Source organism: Centruroides sculpturatus, unplaced genomic scaffold (genome assembly GCF_000671375.1).
Source record: "Centruroides sculpturatus isolate CEXI.00-Female unplaced genomic scaffold, Cexi_2.0 scaffold526, whole genome shotgun sequence".
NCBI classification, from domain to species: domain Eukaryota; kingdom Metazoa; phylum Arthropoda; class Arachnida; order Scorpiones; family Buthidae; genus Centruroides; species Centruroides sculpturatus.
Genome location: NW_019384897.1, coordinates 257,335 through 283,228, shown reverse-complemented (window position 1 = coordinate 283,228; position 25,894 = coordinate 257,335). Strand labels below are relative to the sequence as shown.

At 30.1% G+C, this 25,894-nt stretch overlaps 1 long non-coding RNA gene across 1 annotated transcript in view; it reads left to right on the top strand.

The window, feature by feature from the left end:
• Positions 1-18,769, top strand: part of LOC111631417 — a 49,044-nt gene extending 30,275 nt beyond the window's left edge. Inside the window, exon 3 of the long non-coding RNA XR_002757697.1 lies at positions 18,636-18,769. This is a non-coding gene — a long non-coding RNA (uncharacterized LOC111631417). The remainder of the gene's footprint in view (positions 1-18,635) is intronic.
• Positions 18,770-25,894: the final 7,125 nt, after the last annotated feature.

Below are 25,894 nucleotides of genomic sequence, written 5' to 3'. Positions count from 1 at the left end.
GGATTATTTTTATGCGATTTTGAAGTTGTGCGGTTTGTATTTCATCCAAAATTTTCTTGGACAAACATACATGTTTAGGAAGCCCGCGTGTATACAGTCTCCAAAAATCGTGGAACGCTCAAAGATCACTCCATTTGTTCCACTGACATATAACGTTTATGGATGTAAAGGACAGCTAGATCTAGCTTAATTACTTTAGTTCCTAGCAATTTTTGATATAAATGTAATTAAACATAAAAATTACTTAAAACTGAAAAAAACGAAAGAAATGCGTTAATTTTAAAGAAAAAGCTTCAAACTTTATTTTCCTTTGTCTTGCCTTTCTGCTTGACACCGATGAGTCATTGTTTATACAGTTGGATGACCTTGAACACAGCTGGAGTTGGATTTCCTGGGACATTCTTCTTATAGAAGTCTCGGGAGGAGATGGGTTTATAGTAGGGTGACTACTTTCTGGCCGTATATTTTTAAATATTTTTTAAAAATTAATATTTTTATTGCGATTTTCGACTCCCCCAACTTAATTAAACTTATATATAATAAAACCTATTAATTAAAAAACTATTGGAGGTCGTTTTTGATATCAGAAAGTAGCTTTAAATAACTTTACCGAAGTAAAATCTGTGCACTACAACTTTAGAACGATTAATTAATTTTGATAAAAAAAATCCCATTAAAAAACAATTAAGCCTTAATCGAATCTTATCAAAGGCTAATTAAAACCGCGATAATTTTTTTTTTGTGTGGGTAAAAATTTTTGAAAAAATTTTGGAGACTTAAAAAACATTCCAAAAATTCAAAAAAAAACAAAAATTTTTTGGGGGGGCCGAAAGGACCGAGTTTTCTGTAATGTTATGTAACATGCCCGAGTTAACTCGGGCGAAGAACTAAAGGGGTAAATTAATTAATTAATAAAATTAGCACCAGCAAACAACAAACTGTAGAAAAATTCAACAAAATGTGTCTAAAGCTTCAAAAGTAGCAAAAAGTTGCCAATAGGATTTATTCAGAAAGGATGTAGAGTTTTTGTAAAAATGAAAATGTAAAAGAAAGTGCTATCTGAACAGAAAAAGTAGTAATTGCTACCAAATTGATTTATAGTTATTACTAAATTTCTCATTTCATTTCCTTTGAGATTGGCTTTTACATTTACTGTTCACGGTGCTATCTTGTAGTCTTCTGGATTAACCCACATATTTTTTGAGAACACTACAATTTCTTCTTTATTTGTTCTTTTCATGTTACTTCTCCATAAATGTTTTTGTAGAAGTGTCTTAGGTTTTGTAATGAGAAGTTGGTTCTAAATAATCAATGGGTTGACATTCATGCCAAATACTGTTAGTAGGATGGAGAAATCACTGAGATTGGCGTTATATGTGCATTTATCACAAGTGCTTTCGATGATCCTAATGTTGTCGTCATCAGGCAAATACAGAAATTTAATAAAAATGAACAGAAATAATTCAATGAAGAGCAGAACACACAATTCAAAATTAATACTTTTGATAAGACTGTTAGGAACAAGCAACAAATATTCAAATATGTTAGAAATTAAATGAGCAGTAAGTTACACAATACGCAAAGTGGTGCATGCGTGGATCTAGGCTCATGTTATACGTATGATGGAGGATAATGATAGTTGTTTAACCACTCATACAGTGTGACCCATACACTGGGCAGGTCAAGTGTGGGAGTGTTGCATGTATCCAAGGTATTAATAAGGAGGGACTCCCATATAAAAACGAGTTTGCGATTTTTGCAGCTCTTGAGCATACTTGTTTGGGACCATAGCTTGGTTCTGCCTAAACTGTGCAATCCTTACTTTATATCTTGTAATCTTATCTGAAATTGCTACAGTTTGCTGTTTATCTATGTCCAAGGTTTCAAATAAATTAATCTAATAACAAGGCAGAAAGCAAAAATAAACACAACCTTAAATTGGCTTTCAAGATATTCCTCAGAACTATCTCTTTGATTTTTGAAGGGCTGTCTTAGCCTGAGGAATATCTTAGTAGACTGATAATATTTGTATTGGAAATTTCATTTACCTGCAAGGCCAGTTTAAGGTTTGTATGTTTATTTTCTTCAGGGTTTTTTTGATTTTTTTTCTGTTATCAACATGACATCTGTTTATTATGTCTGTCTTGACATTTTTAAAATTTTAACCTAGCTTTCATGTCTTTCAGCTTGCTAGCGTTTAATTTTAGTTTTCTGATTTTCCTTTCCACTCTTATTTTCCATTTTGGTGAACCATTTTTTTATTTATTTCATATTCCAGTTCTACAGTTATAACTGCTGAAGAATTAGAATTTTCCTGTTTCATGCAATGATACTTTTTCAATTTTTCCAAGCTTTGTTTCATGCCTTTGTCGGAATCTTTTTCATAGCAAGTTTAAATGGGGACAATCTTTTCCAATCTTATTTTTTAGTCATGTGTTCAATGATTTTCTTTTTATTTTTTAGTCAGTTAGCAATCTTGAGATGGAGCAATGATTGATGTATTCTCTGTTGTTCTGGTTTATTTTCTATATTTTCTTTTTTCTTCACCTGGTATGACAATTCTCTACAGTTGAATAACAAGAAAATATAAAAGCAAAATTCTGCTTTAATATTTATCATTGTGCTGCAATTTTCAAATTGCAGACCTATAATTTCCATTGTCATTCATCTATCTGTCTTTAATCTCAGAGTTAGATACATGAAAATCAAGACCAGATATGGAAAGTTTAGGGGGCTGGAGGCCTTGATTAACTATATACAAACTTTCAGTCTGCCCGGGAAGTCATGTAATTTTTTAAATTAACATATGATTAAAAATTACAACCAGCATTGTGGTAATGTCATAATAATTTTTTTATTTTGAATTTGCTTGAGTATTTCTTTGTAATTTCTGATTAGTAGACTTGTTGTATTTTGTGTAATTCCTTCCAGTTCAGTAAAACATTATTTTCTATCAATTGTTGCTGATCTGCAAGCCATTGTTCTGAGATATCCAAATTCAGGTAAGTTTCCTTCCAACATTTCAGGTAGTCACATTTAGAAAGGTTTGATTTGTAATAACAAACCATAATTTCCATACTCTTGGTAGTCATATACAGTGGAACCTCGTTTAATGAGCACCTTGCATAATGAGTAATTCGCATAACGAGCAAAACAAATTTGTAAAAAATTACTCTGTTAATAAGCGACGTTTTGCATAATGAGTGATGAGAAGGGATGTCCCGGATTGTGTGCATTCTCCATCAGTCTGTGTTTAGCACTCATTCTGCTAGCATCTTAGTGTTGCTTGTGATCACACATTTTTCCAAGTTTGTGTTCAGACATATTAGCGAGATTGAGGCCGAAGTTTTAAACGTGAAAATGTGTATGTTGGACGTTCAGTGCCGCTTTCCTATAAGCTTAGAAGTTTGACAATGATGTTTGGATAGTCAGTGGAATCATGCTTGACATTCCAAACACCATTGTCAAACTTCTAGACTTACAGGAAAGTGGCGCTGAACGTCTGATGTACACGTTTTCACATTTAAAACTTCGGCCTCAACCTCACTATTACGTATAAACATCAACAACCAGAGCTCATTTTATAATAAACTCACCAAACAATATGTCAAATTCTTGGGCTGTATAAAGGCTATAATTAAATATTAGAAATTAATTAATTTGACTAGAGGTAGGCAGTTATGTTACCATCTTGTGTTATAATAATATAAATATCTCATAATTCTATCACAGAATTAAAAAGAAATAGCCCAAGAATTTGGCATGTCGTTTGGTGTGTTTATCAGACATATCTGTTTTCCCCCTGCAAATCAAATTCACATTTCAGGTTGGTTCATTCCATGCTAGAAGAAAAGATGATGATGATTCATGCTCCTTAACAATACTGTATATTGTATAATTTTCTTTGAATAAACATTATACATAAAATATTAGAGTATTTTTTTTGGCATGGCATAAAATATTAGAGTATTTTTGGCAAATACATTATTGTACTTTACATTAATTTATATGGAGAAAATTGTTTTACTTAATGAGTGTTTTGCATTACAAGTAAGATTCTGGAACAAATTATGCTCATTAAGCAAGGTTTCACTGTATTGCTTTGTTGGTCCTTCAGTAGTTCTGCAGTTTTCAACCTGGTTACTCAGCTGAAGATAGAGTTTTATAAGCTCATTTCTTGCGAAGTGCAAAATACTTTAGCAATTAACACAGTGTTTGTTTAGTATGAGAGCATTCTGTAGTGTTATGTATGTACTGTACAGTACTATTGTGAAGCCATAATGTTTCTAGACTTTTGTATAGTGTATATGGAATGGTACCTGTACAAGAGAGACTATTGGTCAATACTTTATTCATCATCCACAGATGCTTTATTTCATGGGCAAATTTTGAGTATTTACTAATTTTATTAGTGTATGTATTTTTTTACATTGTGGGTATTTGATGCAACTATATGATGTATATAATTTTATTTTATTTGTCAATGAATGGTATATCTAGTCTGTTGTTATAATTTTTTTCTGTGATTATTGCTTGGTCATAATTATTTTGTGAATGTTGTTTTCTCTAGACTGTCAGAATTGTATATTTGTAGTATGGTTGTTGGGTCTGTAATGGTTTTGGTTTCTGCTTAAGCTTTTGATGTAAATCATTTTGTGTTAAAATCTTCTAGCCAGCGTGATGTATAGTTTTGTGCAAGATATGACTTTTCCTACAAGTGTTGTCTTTTAAGCTGTGCTTTCTGTACTTTTTTGTATTTGTGACCTGGTCTTGTATAGCAATCATGAACCCTTCTGTCTCTCTCTAAAGAGGCAGCCAGCAGTTGATATAGTTCTGTCAATGTAATTCTGGCCATAGTTTGTACTATTTAGATCCAGGTCAGTTTTATAGAGGTTTAATGTTGTAACTTTTGATGACAAAAATACTACAACTTTATATATTTGTGATCTTTGTTTTCTAAGGAAAAAAACTCAGTATCTAATTATTTGTAGCAGAGAAATATCTGCAAAGGTTTGTTCTCCCTTTATTAGGTACATCCAACCTTTTTATGAAGAACTTAAGATGGTGTTTTTTACCTTTAGTTAATGTTGTTCATGTTTTCCTTTGGAGGAGTTCTAGTTTTGTGACTTTAAATGAACATGTCAGTACTGGGACTTGTGTGTTTTGCATTCAGCTGTGTTCTTAGTATTGAGTTTTTAATCTGCTGCCGTTCTTCTCTTGTTAGTTATTTTGTTGATTTGTGTGTGTTTTCTGAGTTTGGCCTATTGGAGTCCTAAATGTTAGTAGACTCACTTTTATCCATGGATTTTATGATGTCTCCATTTCCAAGTGCAAAGTACTTTTTTCAGATTTTTTTTTGTTTTTTAATGTAAAATGTTTTGCATTTGTCAAGGCCAGACTCCGTTTGAATATCAGTGTGTGTAATTTCTTATAGGTGATTTTTGGATACAGGATAGTTGGGCCTGTGTGAAAGTGTATTTTTATGTCATCCATGTACATGAAGTGAGATAAAATGTATTGTTGTTTTATTGTGTTTGTGTATTTAACCTATTGGGTAGTGAGTTTAAGGCCAGACAGAATCAGAGTGGGCTTAAGGAATCTCCCTGGAAATGCTTTATCTAATGTGTATTTTGTTTGTTTTAATGTATGTGTCATGAAGTCTGAGTTGTAATGTTCTCTGTTGTTATTATTATTATTATGTTGGGTTTTGTGAGTTATACTCGGTTTACACCGGTGGCTGTGTACTATGCCGGACCAAAGTCAAGGCATAGCAACCAAAACAAAACTAAAATTAAATAAGTGTCAGTGTGTGTGTCTGTATTCAGGAATTTCCTACCAATGTGACATGTATTCAATATAGTGGCCTTCTGTAGTGTGATGTATGTATTTCTACTCAATTGTAATGTTCCCAGGCTTTTGTGTAGTGTGTGGTATCACACCTGTACAGGAGAGAACGACAGGTACAATAAGCACCCTATTCATCCTCCACAGATGCCTTATTTCCTGGGCGAGTTCTGAATGTGAATGTGTTTTTCTAAAGTTTATATGATAAAATTTTCTGATTGATATTATTAATTGTTATATGTACATTGAACATAGTTATATGTAATGTATGTACAGTAAGACCCCACTTAATGCTGATTCAATATAATGCGGTCTGCTTGAAGCCTTAAAAAGCTAAAAATTTTTGCTGATTTAAATTATCGCAGTATTTCATTGACTCATATATAATACGACTATTTGCAAACACAAACCAATCAGCAAAAGGTGGCAAAAAGGTGTACCTTCTTTAAATCTATGTTTGTTTAGTGCAAATTTTGGAATAAATATAACATCATGGATGTCATAGGATGTTTTGATTGACTTCAGTTGGCAAGAATTAACTGATAAATGCACAAACGAAGTGTGAAAGAAGTTATGGCTGAAGGTATCCAAGAATTCTCAACAAGATCCTATCGCTGTATCATTAGGTTGATCAAACTCAACCTAATTGATATAGCAGGACTAAGAGATATAAATGAGCAGGATATTGAGGAGTTACTGCAGGTTTTTGGTGAGAGCCTTACCAACGACGACCTTCAAGAACTGGCAGAACGTGGAATTCATGTGGAACTGGAAAATAGTGATTCTGAAAATGAAGAACCCAAAAAAGTTCTCTACAGATTTCCTTAGTAAAAGTTTGGTAAGATAACTGAAATAGTTGATCAAATTGTAGTGAATGATCCAGATTTTGAAAGGAGTGCAAAAGCAAAATGAGACATTTTGGATGTGATCTTCTGCTGCTGACATTTGCTTAAGGAAAGAAAAAAGCAACAAATGAAACTTCACAACTTTATCAAAAAAACAAGAATTTCAGAAAAGCCAGACCATCACAAAAAACGAACTTTGCATTTCTGTGTGTATATGTTATATAACATATATTATTATGCAAATTAATATAAAAATAAATTAAAATTAAAGTAAAATTTGTCTATTTTTGGTCGCGTGTTCCCCTATCCCTATTTACTCTATATTAAAATGATCTCGTTTAATGCTGTTTCGTTTAGTGCTTTGTTGTTTAGATATTCATCTCCTGCATTAAGCGGGGTCTTACTGTATTTGTTAAAAGCTGCTGTGCATTTATTTTCCTGTCCTTGTAGATTTCATAATAAGGTGCTAATACCCCGTTCGCACCGAGCATTTCGATCTAGATTGTGGCTTAAGTCGGAGAGAGTTCCGCGGTGCGAACGCTCTCGACCGTTTCAATCTCGACTGAAACGAGGCTAAATCGTGATCGACTGGAGAGAGTTCTCGAAACTAGATCCAGTTATAAGAGAGATCCCACAATCCCACGCGCGCGAGAAAATACAAGATGGCTGCTGAACACGTGTCCGGTTATCGACAGAAAAATAAAAAAGACATCTGGAGAGATGATGACATCTGTTTATTATTAGATATATGGCAAGAAAAAGTATTTATTTCTAACCAAAACTTCCATTTTGTTTGTTGGTGTTCATGACTTACCGCGTAGTTATGTCAATTTTATCATCGCGTGTAATAGCCGGATTCTTCTCAAGCGAGTTACCTGTGCGAACAGCACGACGTTCCACTGGCGACAGTCACAATCCAGATTGTGGGTAAATCGAGATCGAAGTGAGTCGTGGATTGTGTGCGAACGGGGTATAAGGCTTCATTTGAACTTCTCAAAAAGTAACTTCTCTTCCAATCAGGGTCCATTTTGTAACACACTTTAATGATTTACCCACTAGCGACCAACTAAATAAAAGCATTGAACATTGGTTTGTGCCTCACCAATGGGCTAGTCACATGGTGTTTTCTGAGTTTTCTTCATGTGCTTAATATCTAAATACAGACTAGTTTCCCATAGAAAGTTTTTCTGGGAGACACCCCCCCTTTGCACATGTGTTGCATTGCCACATCCCATCAAACCCAGTCAATGAGTTGGCATTAGCAAGAAATCATTTAACACATTGATTTCCAACTATGAATTATCTTGTAGTTGGCAATCTAGCAACAGATGTCATCTACGAGATAATTCCTATAATGTTGTCTTGTGATTTGCCAGATATGACTATTTCCATAGTAAGTAGTCATTGTAACAGATTAGTGGGTGTTGGGAATTAGAACTGAATATTGATCAGGTGTTATAGAACAAACTATAAAAATATTTAATACAAATATACTTTATTACACATACATAGAAAATTATTACAGTGAAAGGGTTATCACACTAATCTTATAAAATCCTTAGTTGTAGATTTAATTAAATTTAGACTAAAGTATATGATAATTAATAGGTCAACATATGGTACTGAGTCTGTATTTGATCATTTGGAATAGGTAGTTGGGCTCAGTGGATATGAGATGTAATAAAGCCATAAAGATCTCTGACAGCAACATCTGTGAAACTTGCACCCCTTTTAAATATCCCACCGTGTTACATAATATGTTGTCAAGATGATTACAATGCATCTGTAAAGCTGTCTACAGCTAAGTTATGGTTTTAAACATTTTGATTGTTAATAGTTTATAATTTTAACATTTTGTAAGTGTGAGTCTTGTAATAAATTTTTTAGGATAATTTTTGCCATATATTTTATTTATGTTGTTCATCTAACTGAAGAGGGCCATTAACACCAGGGGCAAAAATGTATTTTAGGGATTTATAAGGCATTAATAGTTTCATGTGTGTGATAACTTTTTCATTATAATAATAATCTACATATATATAATAAAGTATATTTGTATTAAATATCTTAAAAAAGGAATTAAAGGCTTATTGTTAATTAACTATAAAAATGTTTAAAATGTGATAGGTGTTTTCTGTTTCGATTGCTGTTTTGTTCTGAATATTTTTGTAGTAAATACGCTAACAAGGTGGCTAGTTTGTTCCTGGAATATGAATGACAAACGAATTTGGTGTCATAAAATAAAAAGTTTATTGCAAAATTTTGAAAAACATTAGAAAATAAAAAATCATATTTGTGTTACCTGAATTAACCTTAATAGGTATCTGGAAAAGCAGTTTTTCATTTTCCTATGATATGGTGCCATAAAATACATAAAAAGTTTGAAAATACATGGTGTACCCAAAGTTTTTAAACTCTATATTCAGTAGAAAGTAGGTGATTGCATTTTTCTCCTGCTTCATAGATATAGTTTATGATGTGAAATTTGTTTGTTAGGTGAAATGAGATTGCTGTTTTCATTCATTCTTATATGGAAACTTCTAATATTGTATTCATATAGTCAAATTTTTGAAACATACATAGCAAACATAAGTTTGTAGATATAAGGTAGTTGTTGAAAAGTAGTGGCAACATTAGTTATCAGTGAAGACAATTGTAGCACACACTAGTGATAAAACAATCAAATATCAGTAAGTGTTTTCAGTGTTTGATGTTTCTTTAGCATTTGTGTAGAACAAAAGGGGGTAGCTTTTAGAAAAAATAAAGTATATCTGTTGTGTGAAGGCAGTCTAAAGCATGTTTATGAAGTTGGAACAATGCAGCTAGATAAAATTTGAGGTTTTAAGTGGTCACAACTGAAAGGACTTTGGTTAGGACTTAGGATACATGTGATAATGAAATACTATCCTGTAGCACAGCTGCATGATGGGTGAATGCTTATCACTGTGGTTGAGAAGAACCAGTGGATAATCAATGATTGAGTTTATCCTACAGCTCAAAGGAGAGGTTATAGCTTGTGATAGCCAGTGGGCAATGTGCCAATTAGTAAATGAAGTTGAATCACTGATTTCATCATGAATTGCATTCTGCATGATATTCTTGGAATGCAAAAACTCAGCAAAATTGATCCCTCATTATCTCACAGAAGTGGCACAGCTATACTGTAACAAAACTCCATCTGGATTAATGTAATGAGGGTAATGCATTTCTTCATCAAAGCATTGCCATTGATGAAACTTAAGCATGGTTGTACAAGCCAGCACTAAAAGGACAATCAAATGAATGATGACATTAGGGATCCCCATGCCTAAAGAAATTACAGCAGGAATCCAGTAAAGTCAAGGTAATACTGATGACTATGACATGGATAGTGTAATCTTCCATTTTGCTATTCCTGTGAACGAAACTGCAAATGCTGAGTATGGTTTCTTATCAGTCGTCTGCATCCAGCACTACAGAAGAATTGGTTACATTTCATCGATGTAGTACTTGTACTCATTTATTGGACATGTTGCCCAACCTGAAAAGGAACTTTTAACAAGATGATGGGAAACCTTGTGATACCTGTCATATTTCCCAGATTGAGTCCATATGATTGATCTGTTTCCCAAAATAAAGAAATCCATACAAGGACAACATTTAGATGATGTAGCTGAGGTACATACAGTACAAAATGGTTACCATACAGCTGTGACGCACTTCTATCTTGACTCATAATATATGTCATACACAATACGTCACAGCCGTTTTTCATTCTTTTAAATTTAAAATACATACAGTACTTTGCCCAAAGACTGGAATATTGCAACTATCAATAAGAACATATCTGCTGATGGCATCATTGTCACACAGATATGGATTAAAGTTATTCATATGGCTGGTGATTATATTGAGGACCAGTTAATATAATTATGCTGTATTTGTGTCTAGATAAAGCATAACATTTGTTACATATTTTTTGTCACTACTTTTACTCAGTCCATGTACTGTACATAAAATTAAATATGTAAATGTTGTATATTTATAAATTGGATGCCACATATGTGAGTATTTATTTTAAATCAATTTGTTTATCAGACTGATTTTTAATTTTAAAATATATTTTAGATTTAACAGTTTCGTAAATTTACTGGATTTATTATTCAAAGTTACATGTTATTTCTCTGCTTCATGTATCTGAAGGTAATATAGACTATTGCATTACATTTAATACCCAAAAATATTTTGTACAGAGAACGTTTGCTGTTAGATAATTCTTACATGCAAATATTTTTAAATGGATAAAGTTGTTATTCTCTGTTGAAGTTCATTAATGCTCAAACAAAGCTTTTTAGGCATTCAACAATTTTTTAGGTCATTTTTTTTCTGGAATATCCCAAAAAACATTAAATATTTTTTGGGATATTCCAGAAAACATTAAATGTTTTTTGGGATATCTCTCATCATCAGATTCCACCATTATACAGATTAAACAAAATTCTAGAACAGCTTTTTTGGAATTTGTTTTAAAATATGTAAATGTATATTTAAAAATTGGAGAGACTTACGTAATCAGATTAGCTAAAAAAGTGATAGTTTTTTATACTTAGAAGTAAACAAATAAAGTTATATAAAAAAATAAAAATACAATAAGAATCAATATATATATTAAAACTACAGATGTGAAATCAATCATATATGTTTGAAATTTATAATTTTTAATATTCCTTGTGTCCACAACTGTCTGACTTGTGAATTTGGGTCAAATGCTAACATCATATTCTATAATGTAAGGGGGGAAAATTTCTGTGAAGAAACTGATCAGTATTAATTGAGATAATTCTCAGATCAGGCTTTAATTCCAGAATGAAAATGATCTGTTGTTGGATTCATTAAAACTTTATTTAGTGTTAACAAACTTCAGTTTATAACATGGAGTCAATCAACTTGAAGAATAGTTATTCTCTATTATGATTGAATTTATGAAAGGTAAAATTATTTTTTTTATACTGTTTCAAATTGATATTTGTTATTGTTCATATGTATTTGTTCTTATTGGAGCACATCAAAAATTTTTTGTTCTATTTGGTAATTAAACACAGATACTTAAAGTATTTTTTTTACAATTTAGTAAAACAGATCTTTATCCATATTGATATGATTTTATCTAAATATCCATTGGTGTATTTATTATATTTCTATTCTATTCTATTTTCTGTATAAATTAATTTTATATTTTGGTAATAGATGTATATTTCATCAAGCTTTCTTCAAAATTGTATTTCTTTTTGCAGACAGAGGTAAGTGAAATATAATCAGAGGTAATAGATATTATTTATACTCTTACGAAGAATTTTATATCTTATTCTTAACAAGGTAAGCATTACTGTTTGTAGAAAAATAGTATTTTAAATTATATGGTGAATTATATTGTTTATATGAGAACAGTATGGAAAGAATCAATGTTATGTTTCAAGTGTTCTAAAAAGAATAAAAATATCTTATTTCTTTTCATTATTTATCATTTTGTAAATGCTTGATTAACATTATATAATTAATAATTACTTTATGATTTGAATTCTTTATGATCACATGAACCTGATTATTTAAATTTGCATTTATTTTATATACATTTATTGCTTATTAGCATAGAAATATTTATTGTTAAATATATACAGTATAAAATAAAAAATATATGATTGCAAACTTTCTCTGATTTTTTTTGTTACATAATATGTCAATATTCAGTTCGATAAATTTAAAAACCTAAACAAATATTCAATTTTTTCCAAATAAATATAAGATTGTCTATTAAAATATTTCTACATAAAAAAAAATACATACGGAAATATATTTAAAAATACAGCAATATAGTTATAAAGCATGAGATGATTCACATTAGAACTAAAATTTAATAAATAATAAAGGTAGATAATAGATTATGATAAGTATCAACAATAGACTGATCTAATCAGTTCTGTTTATTATGAAGATCAAAAGAAATAATTAGTTGGATCAGTCACTGAAATTCATTATCATCATGATTTTGATACCATTTGTTTCAGTCTTAGTTTTCAGGGATTTTTTTTTTTTTGGTTAACAAATTACTTTAAGTAATAAAGATAAGAATAATGAACAAATAACATTACCTTTATTTCCATGTGTCATTTAAAACATGTAACATTTATGATCCTATACAGTAGTGGTCTTCTGGTTTTTTTGATTGTAAGTATTCAAATATTTGGCCTTACTTTTTCTAATAACTTAATTTACATCAGTTATACAGATAAAAACTAACAGCTGTAAAGTAAAAAAAAGAAAAAATATCATGAATAATGTTTTGAATGTCCTTTTAATATAAACATTTAAAACTGTTTTCAAGTTAAGGCTTTCTGGAGTTTTATTATTATTATTTTTTTTTTGCTTATATATCTTCCAAATTTCAGAAAATATTGCATGGTTTGGAAAATTTAACTAACTTTATTATTGTTAATCAATCCAATATACTTCATTCTCTTGTTGTGAGGCAATGGCCTAATTATATTGTACTTACATTTTTTATTTTTAAGTTGATGCCAATGATCTGTTTTCTTTTGAGAGAGATAGAAGTGTATTCTACATAGAAATGCCATGGTCTACATTAAGATTACAGGACCACTGCTAGAAGTAATAATCATCTGATACCAAGTTTTTATTACAAAATTGTAAAGAACAATAGATAATTATAAATACTTGGATTGCATTTAAGCATGTTATCTATTGGGTCTTTACAATTTTTTAATAATTCAATAACTGATGTATTATAGGATTTCAGCTATAAGTAACAATCTTAATATAGACACTATATAGAATGCACTTCTAACTTTGCCGTGGTCATTTATATTGCCATTGCAAAATATTTTTAATATGGAAAGATATTTATATAAACATCAACTCACAGCCCGAGTAGATAATAACAACACCAAACGATCGCCTAATTTATCGGGCTAATAAGGTTATATCTAAATCTAATATACTTCTGGAAGCGAAGACTCGCTTGGGGTCCGGGTGGCGTAACTGGCAAGCGCACCGCACGGCAAGCGGAGGTTGCGGGTTCAAGCCCCGTCCCAGGCCAGTTCTTTTATTCCAGAATGTTCTAAATTTATTTATTTAATTATTATTTATTTAATTATTAATTTAATTAAGAGATGGCGCCTAACGCCTACCTCTAATGTCAAATTACTTAGTTCCAATCATTTAAAAATAGCCATATTATAGCTCGATAAATTAGGCGATCGTTTGGTGTTGGAAAGATATTTATGCACATAAATTTAGGAGTTCAATAAATTGATTAAAAGGCTGCTCAATGAGATAATCACCAATGTAAGAAAGAATTCAGATTCAAATCATTTCAAGCTTTTATGGATTCCACATGGAAACAATTCTTGTTTTGAAGTGTTGAATATGCCATACTTAGCCATATTGGCCAGTTCCATTTAAGTCAGTTTTTTCCATAATGGACAAAATTGCCAAATAGCTCATTGCCTGCTTGTGCATGTCAACAAATCTAAATCCAGAACTGTGTAATAACCTGTTCACATCGAGCATTTCGATCTAGATTGTGACCAAGGTCGTCAACTATGCCGTGGTGCAACCTCTCTCAACCATTTCAATCTTGACTGAAACAAGGTTCTATTGCAATTGACTGAAGAGAGTTCTTGAAACTAGATCCAGTCATAAGAGAGATCCCACAATCCCACGTGCGTGAGAAAATACAAGCTGGCTGCGGAACACGTGTCCGGCTATCAACAGAAATAAAAAAGACATCTGGAGAGACGATGACATCTGTCTATTATTAGATGTATGGCAAGAAAAAATATTTATTTCTAACCAAAACTTCAATTTCGTTTGTTGGTGTTTGTGACTTATCGTGTAGTTATTTCAATTTTATCATTGCGCGTAATAGCCGGGTTCTTCTCAGCAGACTGCCTGTGTGAACAGCACGATGTTTGACAGGGGACAGTCACAATCCAGATTGTAGGTAAATCGAGATCGAAGTGAGTTGTGGATTGTGTGCGAATGTAGTATAAATTTTCTCATACCAATATTTTAAGTTGGAATGTTTCAGCTATAAATGAAGAACCTAGAGCCAGAACTATGTAAGTCCACGTTTTTATTTTTTCCACTCCCTTTGAAAACACAGCCTATGATTGGTTAAAACTTTCTGAAAATACTTGTTTAAACATTTGTTATATTTCGTAATACTATAATGACACTGTTTAAATCCAATAGTAAATATGATTTACTGGCCTGAATTTTAAAAGCTAATATTGTTGATATCCAATGAAGTCAATAAGATTACTTATGTAGTTCTGACTCTAGACCCTTTATATTTGAAGAGTTTTATTAATTGATTGAATCAAGCTTGGATTTAAATCACATATCACTAGTGTTTTCAATTTATTACCTTTTTTTCCTTGGATTTGATTGAGTGAAATTTAGAGAACATCATTGACAATATTGATGATGATTTTACACAAAAGAAAGCAGGATAAATATGCATTTTTAAAAGACCATATAACATTATAAAATAGTTAAACAATATAGTATAAATACAGACTCAGAACTGGAAACAAATAGTAAACTGACACGACTTTTTGATCTTTCACTATATTTCATAAAATAACACAAATATTAATGTTGTATTAATGTCAATTTAACCGACTATCATCAGGTGTTATATAAACATGAAAAATCATTGGAGTTCTTCGAAAGCTAATGTGTTGCTGGATGATATAGTATCATTTACTGTACATCAATATTCACAACTTTCAGAAATTTGATTGATGTTGATTTATAATCCTGATTTAGTCATCTTTAGCTCTTAATAAATTTGAAATATTTCATTTTATATTCCTATAATAGCTATTATTGCATTTAGTGAGAACTATTACTATTATTGATTCTCATTGTCATATCAAATAAGATTGAGAAGATATATAATGTTTGTTGAAGTAAAGTTACAGTGTAGTTTAGAACATACGGTTAATTAATGTTAACTATTGATAAGTTGGTTGTTTATTAAGTAGTTAGTAAGATACCATAAATTCTTACTTAATCACTTGTGTAGAGACTTGCTCAATTGTCCATTGTGGGCTTAAATGCCCAAGGGTGATTAAGTGAAACATTTTTCTTTTAATACTATAGTACCATAAAGGCTAGTTTCCACTATACAATTTCATTCAATGAAAAGGATTTGTACAGACATCAAAATCATGCTTACAGATAGACATTATCAAACAACAGTCAATAGGAAATGTTTTCTGTTCAAAGTTATGTCAGCTGGCAATGAAAACCTTATTGAGCTTATGGGGGAAAAATATGTTTTTATACAGTTGGTCATGAAGAGAATATTATAATAAAATTTAAAAAATAATAATAATAATATAGAGATGAACATTTTGGAAAAATTAGAAATTGTTGGTAATTTTAACCTCATCTACTATTGGATGGAATATTTAGTGGAAAACATCTATCATGATCAAGTATCTATTTTGCTATTCTGTAACAGAGACATGATTAGAATGGATGAAATTTTCATTTAATTGCCCATTGTTCACTTAATCACTGGTGAACAATTAAGTGAAACTTTTCCAATAAAAATTACATTCAACAGTGATGCCTCACCTATTGCCCATGATTGATTAGATGTGAATTTATGGTAATGAAATTAATAAATGATAGCTATATCAGTATGAAATTTTTTTTATTGAATTAGCTAGTAGTATGTTATTCCCATCCCAAAGGTCTTAAAGAATTAAAAAAAAAATAATGACAATATTACCATAAAAGCTTATACAAGATTCCAACAACTATATCATAAATATATAAAATGCTTTTACTAACCAATCTATGTAAATTGCCAAATTTTTTCTATAGAGATCTAATTAATAATGATTGACATTATATTCTATTTTGGTTATTATTATAATAATCATTAGCCTTAAAGAGAGTTAGAATGAGAAAGAAGAAAAGAAAAAGAAATTCAAAAGTAAATGTTAATTTTGTAAGATTTCTTTTTATATATAAATCAGATATTGGAAAATGAAAAATTCTCAGTTATTTAGTAAAACACAACATTTGATTTTTTATTCTTGGCTAATGTCAACATTTAGAAATGCTGATGTAAACATTATAAATTATGGGTTACAAAATGATACCTGTAATACTGAAGTATTCTCTAAGAAGTAGGAACAATAGATGCATCTGTTAAGTATTGAAAATTTTTAACAACTTTTTTCTTATAATTATTATTGTCATTTAGTAATAAACTTAAGATTATAGAATGTGTGTTTATGAAATTGATTTCTCTTTTCAATTTTGAATAACATCAAAATAGATATTTTATATAAGGTCATAGTTATAATACCATTTAAGTTGCAATGGTTTTGAAAATATATCCTTGTTTGTTCAAACTTTTAGGTTATTGTCATAAATAACAATAAATTAAAAATAAGTAACGGATGAATTTTGGCACTAGTGGATCAATAATTTTTACAGATTTTTTTTGTGTATGTACAGTACAAAATGAAATTGACAAAATCATCATACAATCTGAAAAGTACATTTTAAAAAAGGGTTTATTAAGTTGAAAAATATTACAAGTTTTTTTTATAAAAGTAAAGTAGTAATTTTGAAATAGTGTGTTTTATTTACAATTGTTAGTCTTACATTTTTTAATACTCAAATTTCAGTAATAAAAACTGAAATTGAAGTAAGTTATTTGTTACAAATCGAAATTGGCCTTAATCATTCTTAATAGAAATATATTCAATATTACGTTTCACACACAGAAGTTATCAAGAATGCATAATTTCATTTCATTATATAATAAACAGTGACTCCAGTTTACCAGGTTTTTTAAAAATTTTTTATTATTATAAGCATTTGGGTCGTGGAACTATTACAAATATATTAGGTCACATGAGCAAAAAGTTCCTGAAATGCTGATGAGATTATCACCATTATTATAAAGTGATAAAGAGCATTTTTAAAATTCTCTCATAATATTGCATTACAATAAGTATTTTAGCCATCTCTCTCTTCCTTTTGTATCATTTATTATCAAGGTTTTGAAATTAATTTTAAAAAAAATGGTATTTGTTAAACGCTTTTGTTTTTGTAATTGTATTAATAAGTGAATTTTGTAATATTAACCTTTGAAAAAAGTTTTGACTTGCTGAATCATGATGTTTATATTATTGTGCATTGCATGATTTTCATTTTATTAGTATGTTCAATTAAAGAAATATTTTATTTGCTTGATTCACTTTATTCTAATTTATTTTATTAAATTGCATTTAATTATCTATTTGTATATTAGTACATTTTGATATGTTTTTAATTTATTAATAAATACAAATAAAATTTGGAATCTTAATGACGAGTATTAATCGTTTTCATCTAATATTCATTTATTTTATTTAAAATTGAATTGATAAAATAATTATAATTAAACATCTACATTAAATAGTTTACTTTATTTAATTGTTTTTTAGTTTTATAAAATATATATATAGATATAATGTTAAGAGTTACTTTACTTGCCCATTATATATTGTTATATTTTTAATAAAGGTGGAGGTAGTGAAATGACAAAAATATTTAAATGATTAACAAAATTCAAAATAAGAAATCCTTTGTTTCATTATTCACGGGTTGATCAGATTAATTTTAAATATTGACTTTTTCTTGGAAATCAATTTCTGTATAATAATTATTAATATTGTAATTTGTATATAAAAATTATATCATAAATCAGTGTTAATTAATTTCATAATTTTGGATTAGATACACACTATCCAGTAAATAAAAATTAAATTGAAAAAGTCAATGTTAAAAAATTTTTTGTGATTTGTTTTTTTCCTAACTTATTACTTTACAATGTTATTTCTGTGTAAAACTATAACATATATATATATTTTTCAGAAATGTCATTTCCACCACCTGGACCTCCAATGCCAATGCCTGGCATGCCTCCTGTTCCACCAATGATGCCTCCACCATATGCTGTTCCACCAATGGGTAAGATTTCTATATTAAACATATTTTACATTTTTTTTTAAACTATATAAAATTATAAGATCTTCAAATTTGAATCATTATTAATGAATGAATGTTACTTTAACTGTATAAAATTTGAAATCTTAATTTTCTAAATCTTTATTATTCTCAGAAATGTGAAAATGTGTTTTATTGCACAGAAAAATAATTATTTAATCAGCGATTTGAATAAGTTACATAGATTTTTACAATTATTTTAATATTTTGTAAATAGCATAAGTATTCAAAGATTTCTTAATTTTTTGACTTGTAATAATTAAATAATAAAGTAAGTACAGTAGATCCCCCTATAAGACGGTAGATACGTTCCGTTCTTTATGAATCAATTTTGTAGGAATCATAGTTTACGGACTACGGCTGTTTGAAAGGTTTTCTTTCATAAAATTAATCGATTCTAGACTAATTCGACTCAACATTTCCAAAATACGTATATTTTTTTTAAAATAATCCGTATAAACTACGTTATAAACAAAAAATTGTAGGATTACTTACCGAGTGTGTACCCTTTGACTACGCTCGTTGCTAAAGCTTGGTTTCGTCGCGGAACAGCGCATCAAATTGCGGCCGCGATTTCTGATATTATTTTTCTGCGAAAACTTCGTTGACCTTTGGAGACATCATTAATATAAATAATTTTTATGGCCGTTAAATAAGAAATGTTTCTTTCACAAGAAATGTATAAAATTACAGTACTAAACAGACGATAGGTCGCCTAACTCGCCGTAGCGTGACGCTAGACGGCGAAAAATATATATTTAATTATAATAAAGTTACAATAAATTAAGTTAATATATAATTATATATACAGTACCTAATTTATATATAATTAATATATAATTATATGTACAGTACCTAATTTATATATAATTTATATAATACTGTCCAGACGATAGAAATCTCTCCGTAGCGTGGCGCTACGGACGGCGGGTAAGTAGTTCGGCTGCCCGATGACGTTTTACGTATTATAGGAGTTATTTTTACCGTTGTTTACGGATAATGCCACAATTTTTATAGGAATCATAACTATAGGAAACGGTTTTATAGGGGGATCTACTGTATAAGTAATAATTAGTAATTAGTACTCACAATTGCATAAAATCAAAAATTATTTATAATAAATAGCAGAATGACTTCATTTTTATGCTTTTGCTAATACAATGAAATTCTTTTAACCCAGCATCAGGTATGCTGGCAAATTTGATAAGCCACCACATCTAGCACATTGTTTGGGTTGTTGGTGCATTGTTCTTTACTACAGTCATTGATAACATCCAATATAAACATTGTGGAAACAAAGGAAGACCAAGACAGCATAATGAATTATGCTTTCAAACTGCTGATTTTGTTTATTTCAAGTCATGTTATTCACTTTCTCTTTATAATCATTGTTCTGTTCAACATTAATAGAAACTTTTGTGTGATATTCAACATTTTTTGTGGCAAAGATGAAGTTTTCAAACCAACCTTTATTTTGCAGCTGAACAATGCCTTATATGAAGATCTTTTGATACCTGATTGATAGTCTCTCTTCTTAATTAATTGGATGAAACATATACCTTTACTCCAACAAAGATTATTGATATTCTGCATCCACATTGTGATCATATTTTCTATATCTTGGTTTGCTTTTTTGGTGCTTCTTTCACTTTGACTACATCAGGCTTTTCCTATGCACAGTTTCAGCTGAGGCCAGTAATTGTTTAAACTACAGGTTATTTTGTTTACATGTCTCTCCTGTACTCTATATGTTACATGGTGGGGTGTCTTATTCCCAGAATTCTAGTTCAAGTTACTATCTGTTTATGTAATGTATAGTAGACAAAGACACTACTTATTACCTTACGACATATTATTTTGACAATTATTACAACAATTGACTATAATAATTGATTTTATAAGCTATTATTTATAAATTGTATTTTCCTATGCCTTATTTGTTTTCAAAGTGAATGTCATTTTCTTCTGTATGTAAGGTTCAAAATTATGGTGAAATATCGATTAGATCAATATAAAATTGATATTTAACTTCTAAAAGAAAGATAATCCTTTAGAGTTTTGGAAGTTTTCTTGTTTGTGAAATAGGTCAACTTACAGAAAATGTTCCAGATGTATTTGACAGGCTTTGCTAATGTATTTATTCTTATGTTTATTTTGTTATAGTTGGTTTAAATGCTTTGTACATTGAATTTCTTCACTTCTTCTTTTTCAAATGGAGTGGAACTTTTCTTTTGCATTATTTCAATATTTCGTTCTGTGTGCAAATTTTTGTTATATTCAACGATTATAAGTGGATATGACAAGAGACAATTGGAAGAAGATGAATTGAAAATGCTAGAGGAATTATCTTCTGATTCGTTGGAATTCTCTTCAGATTTCAAAAGTGATACAGATATTGATGAGGCAAGTACTAATTTTCCTTCTGATACTACAAGTGTGTCAGATTAGTCTGCAACTAGCACTTGTCAAAGACAACAGTTTCTTTTTAGAGAAAATTACGGTGTTAAACTTCTGATCTCGGATCCAAATAATAATTACAAGATTGAATTTATAGATATTGAATCTATTTCAATCAGATAAGATGATAAATCTTATTTCTGAAGAAACAAAATAAGTATGTGGAAGAATTTATAAATAATGTAAGTAGCAGTTCTTCTGGACTGAGTAAATGAAGTTGGATGAATGTTTGGAAATAAACAACACTGGCAGAAATCTGTTTATTAGAAGGAGTTTTCCTTCCAAAGGGTGCTATCTTAAAATCCACTTTACAGTCTTACTTTCACATAATGCAATCATAAATACACTGATTTTCTGTCAAACAATAGAGAGAGATATTTTTACTACTACTATTTTTACATTTTTCTAGTAGCAACAGTAAAACCAGCAAGTTGCACAAAATAGATGAATTACTACAATTGTATAGGAGCAGTTTTTAAGCTGTGTATATTTCCTCACATATCATCAAAAGTCTATTGTTATGGAAAGATAGATTACAGTGGAAAATTTACATACTACTAAAATGAGCCAGATTTGGTATTGGGTGCTTTTTACTCTGCAAGACCAAAACTAGTTGTGTACAATTTCATATATATATATAGGAAAGGGAATGAAAATTCCAGTAAATCTACCTGATGTAGACTCATCAAAACAAAATCACTAAACTAATATAGTATTATCCTTAATGGAAGAGTTTTTGGATAAGGACTACTGCTTAGGGATAGACAACTATTATTTTAGTGTTTATCTGTTTGATTAACTTGTAACTCATCAGACCAGTGTGATCAGAACTGTAAGAAAAAAACAAGAAAGAATTGTCAAAAGAGGTTGTAGCAGCTAAGCTGAAAAAAGGGGAGATGGCAGTTTTGTACAGATATTGATGTTTATGAAATGGTGTTATACGAAAGAGGTGTTGGTAATGAGTACAACTCATAATGATACCATGCAGATGATGAATACAAGAAAAAATACTGAAAGACAAAAACCTAAGGTATGCATAGATTACAAGCACCACGTGGGAGGTATGGATTTTGATGGACCAACTTCTTTTGTCATCCAGCAGTATGAGAACACAGATAAAAAGAATAGTATTTGAAAATCTCAAATATATATATATATATAGTGAAAACTGCTTAGGCAACCACCTACATTCGACAGGCACCTGTCAAAACAGACAAAAATTTCTGGCACAGAATAGTTTATCCATGGAGTCTTCGTATAAGTTACCTGTATTAAACGACCACCTGTGTAATGCGACCGCGGGCATCAATTTTTGGTCCGAAACAACATACAACAACTGTAATAAGCGACCACTTTCGTGAATGTATCTGGTCTAAACTATTGTAAGAACCCATCTCAACAACGTTTCCACGTCCTAATATAATGAATTAGTCTAAACTCTCGTTCGAACCCATCCCGGGCACTTCTCACATCCTTGAAATTAGGTGCAGGTGTTAATAAATTAGACTAACAACAAAGGAAATTCATTTCAGTTTGTTGGAAAATGTCCGAAATGCAAAGTGCTGTCGTTAAAAGATCATATTAAAGTTATCACAACAGCAATTAGCGATGAAGTTTAACTGGGAAAACAAAATTTATTTTACCTTAGACTTAGTATTTTCCTTGGGGTGTAAAATATTGTACACGATACAATTAATCGGCTGATCTCATCGTTTGATAAAATCTATTTTTATTTATTTATTTTGAAGCTCATATACAGTACACGTGCGATAAATAGTTTCTGTATCAACCTACCTTATTTCCACGATATTTTTAGAAAAATAATATCCAAGTAATTTTCGCAGGCAAAATATTCAAAAAACAATAAACGCATTAATGCAAAAATCAGTTTTACTTCCTTTTTCGATTCCGCGATTGTAATGAAATCGTATAATGAGAAAAAATAATAAAATCGTTTTATTATTAATTAATAATTTTTCTTATTGTACTTAATTAATTAAGAAAATATTAAATATTAAAAAATACAGTATTTTTAAAGTTAAAATAAGATTAAACTAACGAAAACCAAAAGCAAAGTGATGGAGAGATAGGATGCGCTTGTATATTGATGACGTAATACACTTAACTGAGGAGCGAACGCAAAGAACTGAGTCAAATTAATTAAGTCAGAAAAAAGAAAGTGTGCATTATAATTGAGAAAATGCGACTATTGTATTAATGTTTAAAATATTGGTGTTAAATCTGTCTTATAATATCATGATGACTCCTGTAAATTGGGTTATTCGATAAGAATAAAATACAATACCAATATAGCCCTATCGTTGAAAAAATTCGCTTATTTTTGCTTGTCTCGAGTTTTGCTTAGTAGAAATGGCTAAAAAGTGCGCAAATTATGTACGGAAATAGGGTATTACAGCACCACCTGTATTGGACGACCACCTGTCTAAAAGACCACTTTTTGATGGAACCGTGGGTGGTTGCCATAGACAGGTTTTACTGTATATTTTTTTTCTATTATATCTGTGTTGAATGCACATATTATCCATAAGGAATTAGGAGGAAGACTGGCATTAGTTGACTTTAAATTGAAATTGAAAGAGGCCATATTTAACAAATATTAGAAGCTACAGAGATTAGGCAAATGAGAACATTGTCATTGGCTTTGTCTAGTCACCACCTCACAGGTTGGATTTTTTGGATGAATTGGAGATAAGATGAAATAGAAATTAGTGAAGCAGTGTAATGTGTTCATCTGACCAACAAAGTGCTTTGAGAACTACCACAACAAACTACTAAAGCTTTTTTTAGTTTATTTTTTGTAAATATTTTTTTGTATTATTGATTATCAATACTTTTATTACTTTTTATTAAGAATAAAACACTTGAATTAGTGTGTGTGTGTGTTTTATTTGAAAATAAACAAGAAAACATAAATTATAAATAAACTAATCTACTTCCCCTATTGTCAGCTTTATTAGAAAGTTTTATCAAAAACAAACTATGTAGTGAGGATAAATTTTTTAGGATATTTAACCAAAATATTGTTTATATGATAGACCCATGATCTCATTAAGTTTGGATAATTAAGTTTCTGCTATATATGAAGCAAATGATATGCTACTCTTGGATTTAAGAACTCTCAACACCACAAACTTTAATAGATGGTCCTGAAAAACAAAAATATATTTAAGTTTACCATCAGGATGAGTATGAAACTCTGTCTGGTCTAGTTGACATTGAGAATTAAATTCTGATAAAATCAGCAGTTTTACTACAGTATCTTTCTTGCAATTTTTTTGTTTCTGTCAACAGGGTTCACAGAGTTCTAAGAAAAAAGTTCTGTGTCATGCCAAGTAATATTAGCATACTTAGTTGATATCTCTTTTAGTATCTTATTTTATCTCACTATGACCAATAAAAGAATGACAAAAAATATAATGAATAATTCATAATCTGGAATGTAAAATTTGACTATAGTATAGCATCGATTATCCGACCTCTGATCAACCGTCACATCAGTTAACTGACTGAGTTCTAGTCGGCAAATTCAAATGTCCGCTAGTGATGTGGCACTACAATATTTGGCTATGTCTTGGCTACTTCAATATTATTTTTGTTAAATAGTTGCGTGTTTTAGCTGGCAACATGGCTGGACCATGAACAGGTGGCCAGTATTTAAACGAGGCTTAATTTTCTAACTATGAGTGGTCGTTTGTTTTGTGATCAATAAAATAATTTAAAAATAATTTTTAACGATACAATAGCGACGATTATTATTTTAAAAAATTTTGTTAGGCTTAACATCGATAAAAATTCATCGCAAAGTAGTTTAATAGTGATATACTAATTACGTGGGATATACTAATATACTATACTAATAATGTATTTTTTCATACTTTCCGGTTATTCGTTTTTTTTCCAGTTATCTGACCAACCCCAGTCCCCAATTGAGTTGGATAATCGATGCTCTACTGAACACTGTTTCTTTCTTCCATCAGCTTAATCAATCTGTTTTTTATTATACTCTTTATTATATATTATTATATTATGTTTATTATTTAATAACCAATAATGATGAGGTTCCTTTTTTCTAAAGTTTTAGCATTATTCACTTCTTTATTACTTCTTCACACTTGTCATCTGACAAGGGGACCTTACGGTCTCGGAAATTCAGTTCGGGATGAGACTTGGCAGGTTCGTAGTATACCTCAAGGGTATACTACAAACCTGCCTAAGAAGAATTGTAAAGCACACTAGCCAGAAGATTCCGAGAAAAAAGAATCTAAAATTTTAAGCGCAGCTTATATACCGATCGATTCTACCTTATGGTAGTACAGCGAAGTGGCTCAGTTCGTAGCGTACTCGCCTGCAACGCGGTGCGACCTAGGTTCGATCCTACCTTCTGCAAACTTTTTTTTTTTTATTGGTTTAAAAATTATAACAATTTTTAAATAAAGTTAATGACGTAAAAATATTATCAATTAAATCATAAATACTTTTATTTTATTTATGAAATGACTGTTACAGCAGATTAAAATGTGAATTAAAGATAACATTTTATTTTTCAAAAGTTGAATAATTTCAAATGCATTTTTAATAGAGGTAAATTAAAACTTTAATTACCACTTTAACAAATTTTCGGGTAGGGTTTTATTTAATATATATGTTAT